This window comes from Rattus norvegicus, chromosome 9 (assembly GCF_036323735.1).
Source record: "Rattus norvegicus strain BN/NHsdMcwi chromosome 9, GRCr8, whole genome shotgun sequence".
NCBI classification, from domain to species: Eukaryota; Metazoa; Chordata; class Mammalia; order Rodentia; family Muridae; genus Rattus; species Rattus norvegicus.
The window spans coordinates 113,378,658-113,393,568 of record NC_086027.1 but is presented as its reverse complement, the minus strand read 5'-3'; the positions used below and the strand labels follow the sequence as shown (position 1 = coordinate 113,393,568).

Sequence of the window (14,911 nt, the reverse complement as noted above, 5' to 3'; positions counted from 1 at the left end):
AGACTTTTGAGGTGTCCATGTGGACACCCCTGACTGGATGTTTCCATTCTTAGCCACACTGTAGGGAGGAGAACAAGGGCCTGGAGACGCCATGCTGTTCACCAGTTCAGGCAGTCACCTTCACCAGGACAGCTACAATGCCACTGGAAAGGCAGAATGGCACAGGTTAACTCTTTCCAAAAAACCCTGACTGTCCTAGTGCAGAGAGATCCCAAGTCTCCCCTCTCAGCCTCCTTCAATTCTTGTATGTCTCCTTGGCTAACACTTCAGTGAGATTCTGATTCTGCTGACAGGAGAGCACCGTGGAAAAGCTCAGACTTTCAGGTTAGAGGGACAAGTATAGTAAGGAGGGTTTCTTATACATTGGTGGGGCGCTAGGATGTCTGGGAGGTACAAAGACTGGTGGGAGACAGCTGGGACCACATCTACTGCAAGAAACCATTCTTCTCTCAACTTACACAAGTTCCTTCATTTTGTTCTCCATATTAAGCCTCTTGTCACAAACATTTTGGCCTTGCTGATGTCCCCAGCTTAGCACTGGATTGCAGCCAATAGCTTGGGCTCTATAAGGAGAGACCAAATCCTTAGGAAGTACATGGAAAGCATCCATGCACAGGAGGAAAGTTCAAGGACCAAAGTCTCATCAGACATTGCAAGATACAGAGAGCCTGAGAGCCTCAGGTCAGAGGTTACCTTGAATCCTAGAAGAGGAAGAAGGCCCCACTCCACAGAAGAAGCTTGGTGGCGATGCTGTTGCAACCAGGACTAGGAATGTGAAACTTGTGTTTCTGTGATACCAGGTTTAGGAGTCTTGTGCCCAGGTATCCACAGTCCTCCTCAGGTACCTCATCTATGAGAGAGTCCTGACATTGGGAGTGTCATGTCCTGATCTTATCCCACTTGACACATGGGCTAAGAAAGATTTTTTAAGGAAAGATTTCAAGAGGCAGGAAATAGGCGGACCCACAGGCGACATTAAAACTCCCATTCTGTACTTTGTGGTTATTGACCCTTTTCATATTTGTTTGACTAAGAACAAGGCTCTGAGCCTGATATTTCCAAGATTCACCTCTATGCAATTCAGAATCCCACAGCTCAAATCTGTACAGATACCACTCTGGAACGAGTCCCGGGACAAGGTGCCTGACATGGGTTTCATCCATGTTTTATTTACAGGCCTATGCCTGAGCAACACTAAACCTACAGAGAATCATTCAGAGATTCCAACTTTAGACATTGGGAGGGGACGTTAAAGAAAACGACCTGTGCAAGGCTCACAGAGCCATGTCATGCATTTTGACCCTTAGTGCTGTGATTGCCATGCTCTCTGGCAATCTCAAAGTGAGCTCACCATTTACAGAATAGCAGTGCAGGGCAGCAGAGCAATGCAGTGGCCCTACGGTGGTGTAGTGAGTGGTTCCAGTGGATACTGAAATCACTACATCCTCTGCTTTTAGGAGGAAAGCAAAAGGAAAGTGGGAGGGATTGTGTGAGGGTGAGATTCATGACTCAATGTAGCCCAGGTATCAGCTCCCCCATCCGGAAGAGCACATCTGCCTCTGTATGGAGGCTTCAGGTCAGCAATGCCACCTGGGACACAGGAATTCATTATCACCTATGAAGTCACTGTACCTGACATCTTGCTCTAGGATAGACCAAAAACAAGATAGTTATATCCCATCACCCAGGTTCCTGTCCATAAATCCCCATCCCACCCCCTTCCCCTGTGTCTTTGAGGGTGTTCCCCCACCCACATACACATTCCTGCTTCCCCAGTATGACATACTCCTAGGCTGGGGTCCCGCCTTGCCAGGACCAAGGGCTTGCCAATACAGAAACCAGCACATGACTGCAATCGGGGATTCTTTGGAAGGTACAGGATTGTTGGAGTGTAAAAGAGGGCTGAGAAACCAATAGAAGTGTATGGCAGATGCTGGAGTCATGTGGCAGTTAGCATGGAGGCCACATGCAGCTGGATAGATGGGCTCCCTTGCTCTGACGGAAGCAGAGCCGTGAAGGGCCTGCCTGAGCCCTCCATCGGTACCTTTAGGTCCAGCTGCTTCTCTTGCAAGTCACAAGCAGTATGAAGCTCTGCTCTTGGCTGCCAGCATCACATGGCCTTGTTCACATTGCAGACAGGGCTTACAGGAATCTATTCTCTTCCTACCTATGAGCTGGAATAGAGACCAGAGAACATCAGGTCCCTAGGGCCAGTCTTCTGGCTATCCCCAGAGTGAATCAGAGAAATACTTCTTTATTGAATATTTTTTATTTACATTTCGAATATTATCCCCTTGCCCGGTTTCCCATCCATAAACCCCCTATCCCACCCCTTCCCCCTGCATCTATGAGGGTGTTCACCCACCACCCAACTCTTCCTGCCTCCCCAGCCTGACATACCCCTACACTGGGAGTCCAGCCTCCCCAGGACTAAAGGCTTCTCCTACCATTGATGCCCGACAAGCTTATCCTCTGCTACATATACAGCTACAGCCATGGGTAACCCCATACTCTTTAGGTGGTGACTTAGTCCCTGGGAACTCTGGTTGGTTGGTATTGTTGTCCTTATGGGGTTGCAAACCGCTTCAGCTCCTTCAATCCTTCCCTAACTCTTCCATTGGGGACCCTGTTCTCAGTTCAATGGTTGGCTGCAATCATCCTCACCTCTGTATTTGTCAGGCTCTGGCAGAGCCTCTCAGGAGACAGTTATATCAGGCTCCTGTCAGCACGCACTTCTTGGCATCTGCAATAGTGTCTGGGTTTGGTGACTATGTATATGGGTGGATCCCCAGGTGAGGCAGTCTCGGGATGGCCTTTACTTCAGTCTCTGCTCCAAACTTTGTCTTCATAGTTCCTCCTGTGAATATTTTTGTTCACCCTTCTAAGGACTGAAGCATCTGCACTTTGGTCATCATTCTTCTTGAGCTTCATGTGGTCTGTGGATTGTATCTTGGGTAATCTGAGCTTTGTGGCTAATATCCACTTATCAGTGAGTGCATATCATGTGTGTTTCTCTGTGTTTCGGTTACCTCACTCAGGATGGTATTTTCTATTTCCATCCACTTTCCTATGAATTTCATGAAGTCATTGTTTTGATAACTGAGTAGCACTCCATTGTGTAGATGCACCAACTTTTCTGTATCCATTCCTCTGCTGAAGGGCATTTTGGTTCTTTCCAGCTTCTGGCTATTATAAATAAGGGTGCTTATGAACATAGGGGAGTATGTGTACTTGTTATATGTGGGAGCATCTTTTGGGTATATGCTCAAAAGTGGTATACTCGGGTCCTCAGGTACTACTAGGTCCAATTTTCTGAGGAATCTCCATACTGACTTCCAGAGTGGTTGTATCAGCTTTCAATCCCACCAACAATGGAGGACTGTTCCTCTTTCTCTATATCCTGGCCAGCATCTGTTGTCACCTCAGTTTTTTATCTTAGCCATAGTGTGAATTGGAATGTCAGGGTTGTTTTGATACATTTCCCTGACGACTAAGGATGTTGAACATTTCTTTATATGCTTTTCAGTCATTCAGTATTTCTCAGTTGTGAATTCTTTGTTTAGAACTCTACCCCATTTTTAATAGGGTTATTTGTTTCTCTGGAGTCTAACTTATTGAGTTCTTTGTATATGTTGGATATTAGCCCTCTATCAGATGTATGATTGGTAAAGATCTTTTCCCAATCTGTTGGTTTCTTTTTTGTCCTAATGACAGTGTCTTTTGCCTTTCAGGAGCTTTGCAATTTTATGAAGTTCCATTTGTCTATTCTTGATCTTCGAGCATAAGCCATTCGTCTTCTGTTCAGAAAATCGTCCCCAGTGTCCATGTTTCGAGGCTCTTCCTGACTTTTTTTTCCATTACTTTCAGTGTATCTGGTTTTATGTGTGGGGTCCTTGATCCACTTGGAGTTGAGATTTATTCAGGTCGAAAAGAATGGATCAATTTGCATTCCTCTACATGCTGACCTCCAGTTGAACCAGCACCATTTTTTGAAAATGCTATCTTTTTTCCACTGGATGGTTTTAGCTCCTTTGTCAAAGATAAAGTGACCACAGGTGTGTAGGTTCATTTCTGGGTCTTGAATTCTATTCTATTGATCTACCTGCCTGTCTCTGTACCAATACCATACAGTTTTATCACTATTGCTCTGTATACAGCTGGAGGTCAGAGATGGTGATTCCCCCAGAAGCTCTTGCTATTTTGGGTTTTTTATTATTCGAAATGAATTTGCAAATGGCTCTTTCTAACTCTATCAAGAATTGAATTGGAATTTTGATGGGAATTGCATTGAATCTGTAGATTGCTTTTGGCAAGATGACTATTTTTCCTCTATTAATCCTGCCAATCCATGAGCATGGGAGATCTTTCCATCTTCTGAGATGTTCTTTGATTTCTTTCTTCAGAGACTTGTCATACAGATCTTTCACTTGCTTGGTTAGAGTCACACTGAGGCATTTTACATTATTTGTGACTATTGTGAAGTGTGTCATGTCCCTAATTTCATTCTCAGCCTGTTTATCCCTTGAGTAGAGGAAGGCTACTGATTTGTTTGAGTTAACTTTATATCCAGCCACTTTGCTGAAGTTGTTTATGAGGTTTAGGAGTTCTCCGTTGGAATTTTTGGGGTCACTGAAGTATATTATCATATCATCTGCAAATAGTGATATTTTAACTTCGTCCTTTCCAATTTGTATCCCTCTGACCTCCATGTTGTCTGATTGCTCTGGCGAGCACTTCAAGTTCTACACTGAATAGGTGTGGAGAGAGTGGCAGCCTTGTCTAGTCCCTGACTTTAGTGTCATTGCTTCAAGTACCTCTCCATTTAGTTCCATGTTGGCAACTGGTTTGCTGTATATTGTTTTACTATGTTTAGGTAGGGACCTCGGATTCCTGGTGTTTTCAAGACTTTTAACATGAAGGGGTGTTGAATTTTGTCAAATGCTTTCTCAGCACCTAGTGAGATAATCACGTGGGTTTTTTCTGTGAGTTTGTTCATATAGTAGATTATGTTTATAGATTTCCATGTGTTGTACAATCTCTGCATCCCTGGGATGAAGCCTACTTGATCATGGTGGATGATTGCTTTGATATGTTCTTGGAGTCACAAGAACTTCATTGAGTAATTTTGTATCAACATTCATAAGGGAAATTGGTCTGAAGCTCTCTTTCGTTTTTGGGTCTCTGTGTGGTTTAGCTATAGGTGAACTGTGACGTCATAGAAGGAATTGGGTAGTGTTCTTTCAGTCTCTATTTTGTGGAACAGTTTGGAGAGTACTGGTATTAGGTCTTCCACGAAGGTCTGACATAATTCTGCACTAAACCCATCCAGTCCTGGGCTTTTTTGGTTGGGAGACTCTAATGAGTGCTTCTATTTCTTTAGGAGTTGTGGGACTGTTTAGATGGTTTGTCCAATCCTGATCTAACTTTGGTACCTGGTATCTGCCTAGAAAACTGTCCACATCATCCAGATTTTCCAGTCTTGTTGAGTACAGGCTTTTGTAGTAGGATCTAATGAGTTTTTGAATTTCCTGTTTCTGTTGTTATGTCTCCCTTTTCAGTTCTGATTTTGTTGATTTGAATACTCTCTCAGGGAAATATTTTAACATCACATTTCCTGCTCTTAGAAGTCAAATAACCTGTCAGACCAGTATTCTTCTCAAGGTTAATACTCTAGGGTCATCTAAGCCAGGCCTGTCCCTCAGCTCTTCTTGCTGGCTATTTCTTCTTATTGCTGGTCAGTCATTACCTCTGTGGTGTTGAAGAGCAGCAGAGGGTTGAGAAAGGACAGCAAAGTCACCCTAAAACTCTACCCTAGTGTTCACACACTGAGAGGCACTTAAGATTCACCTAAGAACTACTCAAGTGTGCACACTTGGACTCCACCACAAAGAAAAGTAAATCAAAGCAGACATGGCCTCAGGAGTTTGGAGACTGACTCATCCCTGCTTGCTCAGTGAGTATTTCATACACTATACTTTATCCAAAGAACCAGAGCCAGAGCCACTAAGGGAGTGGCAGGATGTGGAGTGCAATTACAGCCAATGGCATCCTCAGTGTCAAGCCAAGCAGCTGCAGGGAAGCCTCAAACCCAGACTGCTGGGCGGGGCCAAGATCCAGCAAGGAAGGCTTCCTCAGGGAAAACCATTCCCAAGTGTATTACAGCTCAATAAGACGGATGCTCTCGGATGATTCTTGGTGAAATAACTCTGCACTTTCTTTGTTACTCGAAGGAGGTAGACATTCTGTAATCATTACCAGATGTGCCAGACTCAAAAGAAAGACCACATCTCACAAAGAACTAAGAACCAAGAAGTATGATTGTTCCCCAGAGTTTCAAGCCTCCCCTTTTCCCAAGCCCATGGCCAAAATAAGAATTATAAACTTGTCATTTCTACTTCAGAGCTCAGAGCTCCAGGCCAACTACAAGGTGTTTCCTGAGAAGCTCTAATGATAAATGGCACGGCAAAGGTGGCAGGCACTGGTTAGAAAGAAACAGGTTAATCCCTAACTCAGCACTTCTGCTAGCTTCTGCTTCTGCATGCTGCAAACAATGATTCTCATAAGAGTCCCAGTGCATTAACATGGTTTTACTAGTGTATACATGTACGCATTCTACATCTTCTTTCAGAAGTCTCCTTTTACTTATCATTCATAGCCAAAGGAGACCAGGAACCACTCTCAAGTATTATGTAAAACCATTTAATAAGTTCAATAGCTTCTTCCCTCATGAATTAAAGTATCCTGTGCTTGTGTTCCCTTCTTCCATTTTTCCCTGGTCTCATGATTGTGTCTCTCATATTAATGATTTTCATAGTTCCAGTAAATTTCTTCTTTCTGGTAATGGACCCTGTATGATTCTCTGTTCCATTTTCTTAATTTATTTCTAGACATAATTTCTTCAAACTTTCTTTGCAAGTCTGACATTAACGGGAAACTACTGTTGTGCAGTTATCGCGTTGTTCCAAAAATGAGAGTGCACCCAGGGTTGTTGGGTTAATTTTCCAGAACCTCTTTCACAGCACAAACCTGGGCCATTCAGACTGTGCTGTGCTGTCCCCCCATGCCTCAGTTTTTGATTGTTTCAGAATCATTTTATCAATGAACATCTAGTTACACAGAATTCATGAGAGCAGAGGGAGAAATAGGACAGTCAGATGTAGTAGAATAATTGCGCACACCAAGGCTGACTGAAAAGCAGTCACACACAAATGAAATGTATATAGCCATTGTCCAGGGCTAACGTTGGACAAATGGGAACAACCTTCTACAAGGAGCAGCCAGCAGTCTTCTGAGATGCCACCGTCCAGGCCTGCTGAGGGCCGCTCCTTATTCCTGATGGCTGACCCCTGGAGGGATGAGTCTCCTGCTTCTGAGGGTCCCATGTCATCCATGTCATGCTACGCTGTCCCCAGAAGTCTGCTGTTGGCACCACATCTGGACTACACATATATTTGTACATGTCTTTTCAAGGGATGCCGCCTAGTGCACAGACAACTCTTTTGTGTGGGAGACACAGGTTTATTGATAAGAGCCTTTGATCTGCAGCTTAAAACCATCCTCTAGACCCATGCTGCCTCAGATCCTGAGGCCTGGGAGGATGAAGGTGGGGAGGACAAGGTGAGGATGCTCAGTAAGGACAGCTCCGTATTAACAGTGGGTCAGGCAAGCTTTCTCCAGAGTGCTGTTGGCCTCACGTGTGAAGCTGAGGCAGTTTAGTAGACAAAGGAACAGATAAGCACAGTCTGATTTGAAAATCATGGAGCGCTTCTGTCAGAGGGACCTTCTGAAGTGCACTAACATGGAGGCTTTCTTCATAGTGGGTGGGAGAGCCGTGAGCCTGACACAGGAAGCCCCGGAGCTAACGGTTTGGGAGGAGGGAGGATGGGGAGAGACAGGAAGGATAAGAGAGAAAAAGAGGAAAGGGAGAGAAAGGAGAGAATGTGTAGACAGAAACTTAGAGAGATGGAGTGGGTTTTATTCGTTCCTTAGGTTCAACTCACTTTAAATATTCACTTCTCTCTTAGTGTATAAATTATAGCTGAGTTTTAGGTTTTAACAAGAACACTGGTGGTGATGTATAAAACTAGTGATACAGCATTACAGAAGTGACTCCATTTCCCACATTTCTTATAAAAGCAGTCTCTTTGTCCAGGCTCACACAAACTTTTAAATTCTACCTGCACCCAATATGGCTCCTGATCCTGCCTTCTCCGGATTGGCGAGTTCTTTCGCATGGACTGCTCTTATGTCAGTGTAGACAACTAAAGGTTCAGGAATGCTAAAACCATGCTGACACTGAAGACAGGAGCAGCTTGAGCTTCCACTCCCAAACAGGGAACAGCAGCTCACAGGCCAAGTGCAGCCTGGTATCTCACCAGGTCTTAAGTGACCAGAGATCTGTCTTAAAGGGAGAGGCGATATTAATCAGGCTCTCACTTGGATAAGGAACTGCAAGAGGAATTTTCCTTGATAGTGGGAGCTGAAACTAAAAGGATGTGGATGCAGAAAGGGCTGTTCAAATTCAAGGTTTGGGTTAACAAAATGTAACACACTGTCAAGATTGTGGCTCCATGGTCATTCCTGTAGGGTGAGAGCCCACGGTCTGTCCATGGTGAGGTTCCTGTACTGCCCTGAAATCCAGCCTAGCTTGCAGTGCTCATGTACAGGGTTTCCCCGTGTGCCTGCAGTCTGGGTTCCTGGTTTTCCCAGACAGTGACATCCTTCACCTCCATGTGCATAACTCCAGGAACTCTCCTCTTTAGTCCTGCTCATTCTCTGTTGTACCCAGGTGAGCTTGACCATAGCAGAGCTCTACACGCGTGTGTTAAAGCATACTTTTCATCTTTCCCTAATGCTACTCCTTAACACCCCAACACCTGTCTGTTGGAGATTGAGCCCATGGCTGCTGCTCTGAAAGGGCAGCAGCGGTGAGCTGTGTGCATAGCCAGCGGTTATTTAATATCTGTAGCGTCACCGTCCAAAATCTTCATTCTGAATTACTGTTGGTGACAGATCAAATCAAATAATTAAAAAACCCCATATAATATTTCATGCATGGCACTACAGTGCAGGGAAGCTGCCAGAGAGCACGGTTCGTCCCAGAGTAAGCCAAGGGGGCAGATCATCCTTGGGTGAAAATTTGGTTTGGGGAAAGTAAAAGTTGCTTAGTATTAATAATGTCTACTCCCCTGATTCTTTGTTATTCTGGGGCCGGAAACCTATGGCTTCAGGCAAAGCAACACCTGTTTCTTAAGAGTGGGTACAGGGGGTACAGGGGGTGGTGTGATGGGTTTATTGCTAGAGCTCTCACTTCTCATGACAGGGCCTGGAGCCCTTCACTGGCCAGGCTGGTTAACTACTTGTGAATTAGAATGGAAGGAAAGGAAAATAACTAAATTTTTGTACACAAGCAAATATGCACAGACACACAGACACACAGACACACACACATTCTAGTATATCCATCTGTCTCAATCAACTCTATACACACACGTACATATTACCAGACAGACATATACATTTTGATGAATGGTTGGATGGATTGGGCAAAGCTCCCCTAGCCAAGCCCATCTTTCTTTTCATAGGCAAAATGTCTAAGAAATTACCTCATATAAAATGTTACGCAAAATGGAGGTTACGATAGGATGCTGATATTATTTCAGAGCCTGTTTGATTCTACAAGCTCCTTCTATGTTCAAAGCAGCAGTTTTCACATGGCCTTGCCTTATCATAGTGCACACCCTGGCTTTATCCTTGAATATGCCCTAGAATGAATGGTCTCCCTTGATCACAAATTGACCCAAGTCTATTTCTCTTAAGCGTAAGTACAAAAGCTCACTGTATTCCTTACTATGCAGCCTTTACTTAATATTATGAGGAATGGGCACATTCTATTCCTGATTCTGACTTTGTTACTTTTTTTTTTTTGAAAAACAACTAAAGCCATCTTTTAAAACTTTCTTCCTGGATAGCTCAGGGGAGACAGCCACTTCTGCTTACATTACTGGCCAAAGAGGAACCTGCCTAGTACCCTCTGGATACAGGAAACTAGGAGCAGTCAGGGGCAGGATCCTTCCAGTTTCTGCTTGAGCCCAGAGCTAAAAGCCAGTTGCCAGGAGTGCTAACACACCTGAGAGCAGAGGAAAGACCAACTCTTCTGCTCCAAGCTGGAGGCTTCTGGACACACAAACCCAGGAGCAGTCTGTGACAAGACCCTTCCAGTTTCTACCTGCATCTGGAGCTGACCCAGTCCCACAGCTCTCTGTTCCCAGATCCAGCTTGAAAAAAAAACCAGCAAAAAACAGGTCTACAGGAGTGCCGACACACAGTCTTACAAGAGGGTCAAGCCATTGTCAGTGACAGCAAGACAAGCTAACACTAGAGACAACCTGATGGTGAGAGGCAAGCACAGGAACCTAAGCAACACAAACCAAGACTACTTGGCATCATCAGGGGCCAGTTCTCCCACCACAGCAAATACTGGATATCCAAACACACTGGAAAAGCAAGATTTGGATTTAAAATCACATATTATGATGATGACAGGGGACTTTAAGAAGGACATAAATAACTCTCTTAAAGAAATACAGGACAACACAGGTAAACAAGTAGAAGCCCTTAAAGAGGAAACATGAAAATCCCTTAAAGAGTTTCAGGAAAACACAAACAGGTGAAGGAATTGAACAAAACCATCCAGGATTTAAAAATGAAAATAGAAACAATAAAGAAATCACAAAAGGAGACAACCCTGGAGATAGAAAACCTAAGAAAGAGATCAGGAGTCATAGACATGAGCATCATCAACAGAATATAAGAGATAGAAAAGAAAATCTCAGGGGCAGGAGATACCATAGAAAACATTGACAAACATTGTCAAAGAAATTGTAAAACTCAAAAAGCTCCTAACCCAAAACATCCAGGAAATCCAGGACACAATGAGAAAATCAAACCTAAAGATAATAGGTATAGAAGATAGCGAAGACTCCCAACATAAAGAACCAGTAAATATCTTCAACAAAATTATAGAAGAAAACTTCCCTAACCTACAGAAAGAGAAGCCCATAAACATACAAGAAGCCTACAGAACTCCAAATAGTCCAGAAAATAAATTCCTCCCATCACATAATAGTCAAAACACCAATCACAAAAAACAAAGAATATTATAAAGAGTAAGGGGAAAAGGTCAAGTAACATATAAAGGCAGACCTATCAGAATTACACCAGACTTCTCGCCAGTGACTCTGAAAGGCAGAAGATCCTGGGCAAATGCCATACAGACACTAAGAGAACACACATGCCAGCCCAGGCTACTATATCCAGAAAAAGCCTCCATTACCATAGATGAAGAAACCAAGATATTCCATGACAAAACCGAATTTACACAATCTTCCCACAAATCCAACCCTACAAAGGATAATAGATGGAAAACTCTAAAACAAGCAGGGAAACTACACCCTTGAAAAAGCAAGAAAGTATTCTCCTTGCAACAAAACAGAAAGAAGAGAGTCACACAAACATAATTTCACTCTAACAACAAAAATAACAGGAAACAACAATCACTATTCCTTAATATCTCCTAACACCAATGGATTTGTTCCCCAATAAAAAGCATAGACTGGTTGCTGCCGCCACGGAGAGCTCCTAGGCAGCACCCCACGAGCAAACTTGAGCCTCGGGACCACAGGTAAGACCAACTTTTCTGCTGCAAGAGACCTGCCTGGTGAACTCAGGACACACAGAGGCAAAATTCCTCTAGGACCGGGCACTTCCGCTATTTACTGGGAGTCCTAAACCCGCGGATCCCAGCCCGCAGCAGCTCTCTGCTCCCAAACCCCGTGGGAGAGAGACCTCACCGCCTGTTCAGGTGGGCACTCCTGAGGCTGCAGAGCAGAAGAGACCACCAACACTGCCCACCCCTGCCCACATCCCTGGCCCAAGAGGAAACTGTATAAGGCATCTGGGTTCCCGTAGAGGAGGGCCCAAGAGCAGCAGGACCGCTGCGTCTGAGACACCGCCAGAACCTGAAGGGATCTACCGGATAAACAGTTCTCTGCACCTAAATCCCGTGGGAGGGAGAGCTAAACCTTCAGAGAGGCAGACACGCCTGGGAAACCAGAAGAGACTGCACTCTGCACACATCTCTGACGCCAGAGGAAAACACCCCATGAGCAAACTTGAGCCTCGGGACCACAGGTAAGACCAACTTTTCTGCTGCAAGTGAGCTGCCTGGTGAACTCCAGACACAGGCCCACAGGAACAGCTGAAGACCTGTAGATAGGAAAAACTACACGCCTGAAAGCAAAACACTCTGTCCCCATAACTGGCTGAAAGAAAACAGGAAAACAGGTCTACAGCACTCCTGACACACAGGCTTATAGGACAGTCTAGCCACTGTCAGAAATAGCAGAACAAAGTAACACTAGAGATAATCTGATGGCGAGAGGCAAGCGCAGGAACCCAAGCAACAGAAACCAAGACTACATGGCATCATCGGAGCCCAATTCTCCCACCAAAGCAAACACGGAATATCCAAACACACCAGAAAAGCAAGATCTAGTTTCAAAATCATATTTGATCATGATGCTGGAGGACTTCAAGAAAGACATAAAGAACTCCCTTAGAGAACAAGTAGAAGCCTACAGAGAGGAATCGCAAAAATCCCTGAAAGAATTCCAGGAAAACACAAACAGTTGAAGGAATTAAAAATGGAAATAGAAGCAATCAAGAAAGAACACTTGGAAACAACCCTGGATATAGAAAACCAAAAGAAGAGACAAGGAGCTGTAGATACAAGCTTCACCAACAGAATACAAGAGATGGAAGAGAGAATCTCAGGAGCAGAAGATTCCATAGAAATCATTGACTCAACTGTCAAAGATAATGTAAAGCAGAAAAAGCTACTGGTCCAAAACATACAGGAAATCCAGGACTCAATGAGAAGATCAAACCTAAGGATAATAGGTATAGAAGAGAGTGAAGACTCCCAGCTCAAAGGACCAGTAAATATCTTCAACAAAATCATAGAAGAAAACTTCCCTAACCTAAAAAAAGAGATACCCATAGGCATACAAGAAGCCTACAGAACTCCAAATAGATTGGACCAGAAAAGAAACACCTCCCGTCACATAATAGTCAAAACACCAAACGCACAAAATAAAGGAAGAATATTAAAAGCAGTAAGGGAAAAAGGTCAAGTAACATATAAAGGCAGACCTATCAGAATCACACCAGACTTTTCGCCAGAAACTATAAAAGCCAGAAGATCCTGGACAGATGTCATACAGACCCTAAGAGAACACAAATGCCAGCCCAGGTTACTGTATCCTGCAAAACTCTCAATTAACATAGATGGAGAAACCAAGATATTCCATGACAAAACCAAATTTACACAATATCTTTCTACAAATCCAGCACTACAAAGGATAATAAATGGTAAAGCCCAACATAAGGAGGCAAGCTATACCCTAGAAGAAGCAAGAAACTAATCGTCTTGGCAACAAAACAAAGAGAAGAAAAGCACACAAACATAACCTCATATCCAAATATGAATATAACAGGAAGCAATAATCACTATTCCTTAATATCTGTCAACATCAATGGCCTCAACTCCCCAATAAAAAGACATAGATTAACAAACTGGATACGCAACGAGGACCCTGCATTCTGCTGCCTACAGGAAACACACCTCAGAGACAAAGACAGACACTACCTCAGAGTGAAAGGCTGGAAAACAACTTTCCAAGCAAATGGTCAGAAGAAGCAAGCTGGAGTAGCCATTCTAATATCAAATAAAATCAATTTTCAACTAAAAGTCATCAAAAAAGATAAGGAAGGATACTTCATATTCATCAAAGGAAAAATCCACCAAGATGAACTCTCAATCCTAAATATCTATGCCCCAAATACAAGGGCACCTACATACGTAAAAGAAACCTTACTAAAGCTCAAAACACACATTGCACCTCACACAATAATAGTAGGAGATTTCAACACCCCACTCTCATCAATGGACAGATCATGGAAACAGAAATTAAACAGAGACGTAGACAGACTAAGAGAAGTCATGAGCCAAATGGACTTACAGATATTTATAGAACATTCTATCCTAAAGCAAAAGGATATACCTTCTTCTCAGCTCCTCATGGTACTTTCTCCAAAATTGACCATATAATTGGTCAAAAAACGGGCCTCAACAGTTACAGAAAGATAGAAATAATCCCATGCGTGCTATCGGACCACCACGGCCTAAAACTGGTCTTCAATAACAATAAGGGAAGAATGCCCACATATACGTGGAAATTGAACAATGCTCTACTCAATGATAACCTGGTCAAGGAAGAAAGAAAGAAAGAAATTAAAGACTTTTTAGAATTTAATGAAAATGAAGGTACAACATACCCAAACTTATGGGACACAATGAAAGCTGTGCTAAGAGGAAAACTCATAGCGCTGAGTGTCTGCAGAAAAAAACAGGAGAGAGCATACGTCAGCAGCTTGACAGCACACCTAAAAGCTCTAGAACAAAAAGAAGCAAATACACCCAGGAGGAGTAGAAGGCAGGAAATAATCCAACTCAGAGCTGAAATCAACCAAGTAGAAACAAAAAGGACCATAGAAAGAATCAACAGAACCAAAAGTTGGTTCTTTGAGAAAATCAACAAGATAGTAAACCCTTAGCCAGACGAACGAGAGGACACAGAGAGTGTGTCCAAATTAACAAAATCAGAAATGAAAGGGGATACATAACTACAGATTCAGAGGAAATTCAAAAAATCATCAGATCTTACTATAAAAGCCTATATTCAACAAAACTTGAAAATCTGCAGGAAATGGACAATTTCCTAGACAGATACCAGGTACCGAAGTTAAATCAGGAACAGATAAACCAGTTAAACAACCCCATAACTCCTAA

General features: G+C 43.3%; 2 protein-coding genes across 12 annotated transcripts in view; both read left to right on the top strand.

Annotated features, from left to right (window-relative positions):
• Positions 1–10,325, top strand: part of Smokl6 (sperm motility kinase like 6) — a 111,203-nt gene extending 100,878 nt beyond the window's left edge. The window contains exon 9 of one of the 3 annotated variants that reach the window (XM_063268179.1): positions 9,977–10,325. The gene's annotated coding sequence lies outside the window, so the exon portion shown is untranslated. The other 2 variants (XM_063268177.1, XM_063268178.1) reach the window with 2 other exon arrangements.
• Smokwl4 (sperm motility kinase W like 4) overlaps positions 1–14,911 on the top strand; it is a 97,779-nt gene that overhangs the window by 12,825 nt on the left and 70,043 nt on the right. The gene's annotated exons all lie outside the window — the stretch shown is intronic.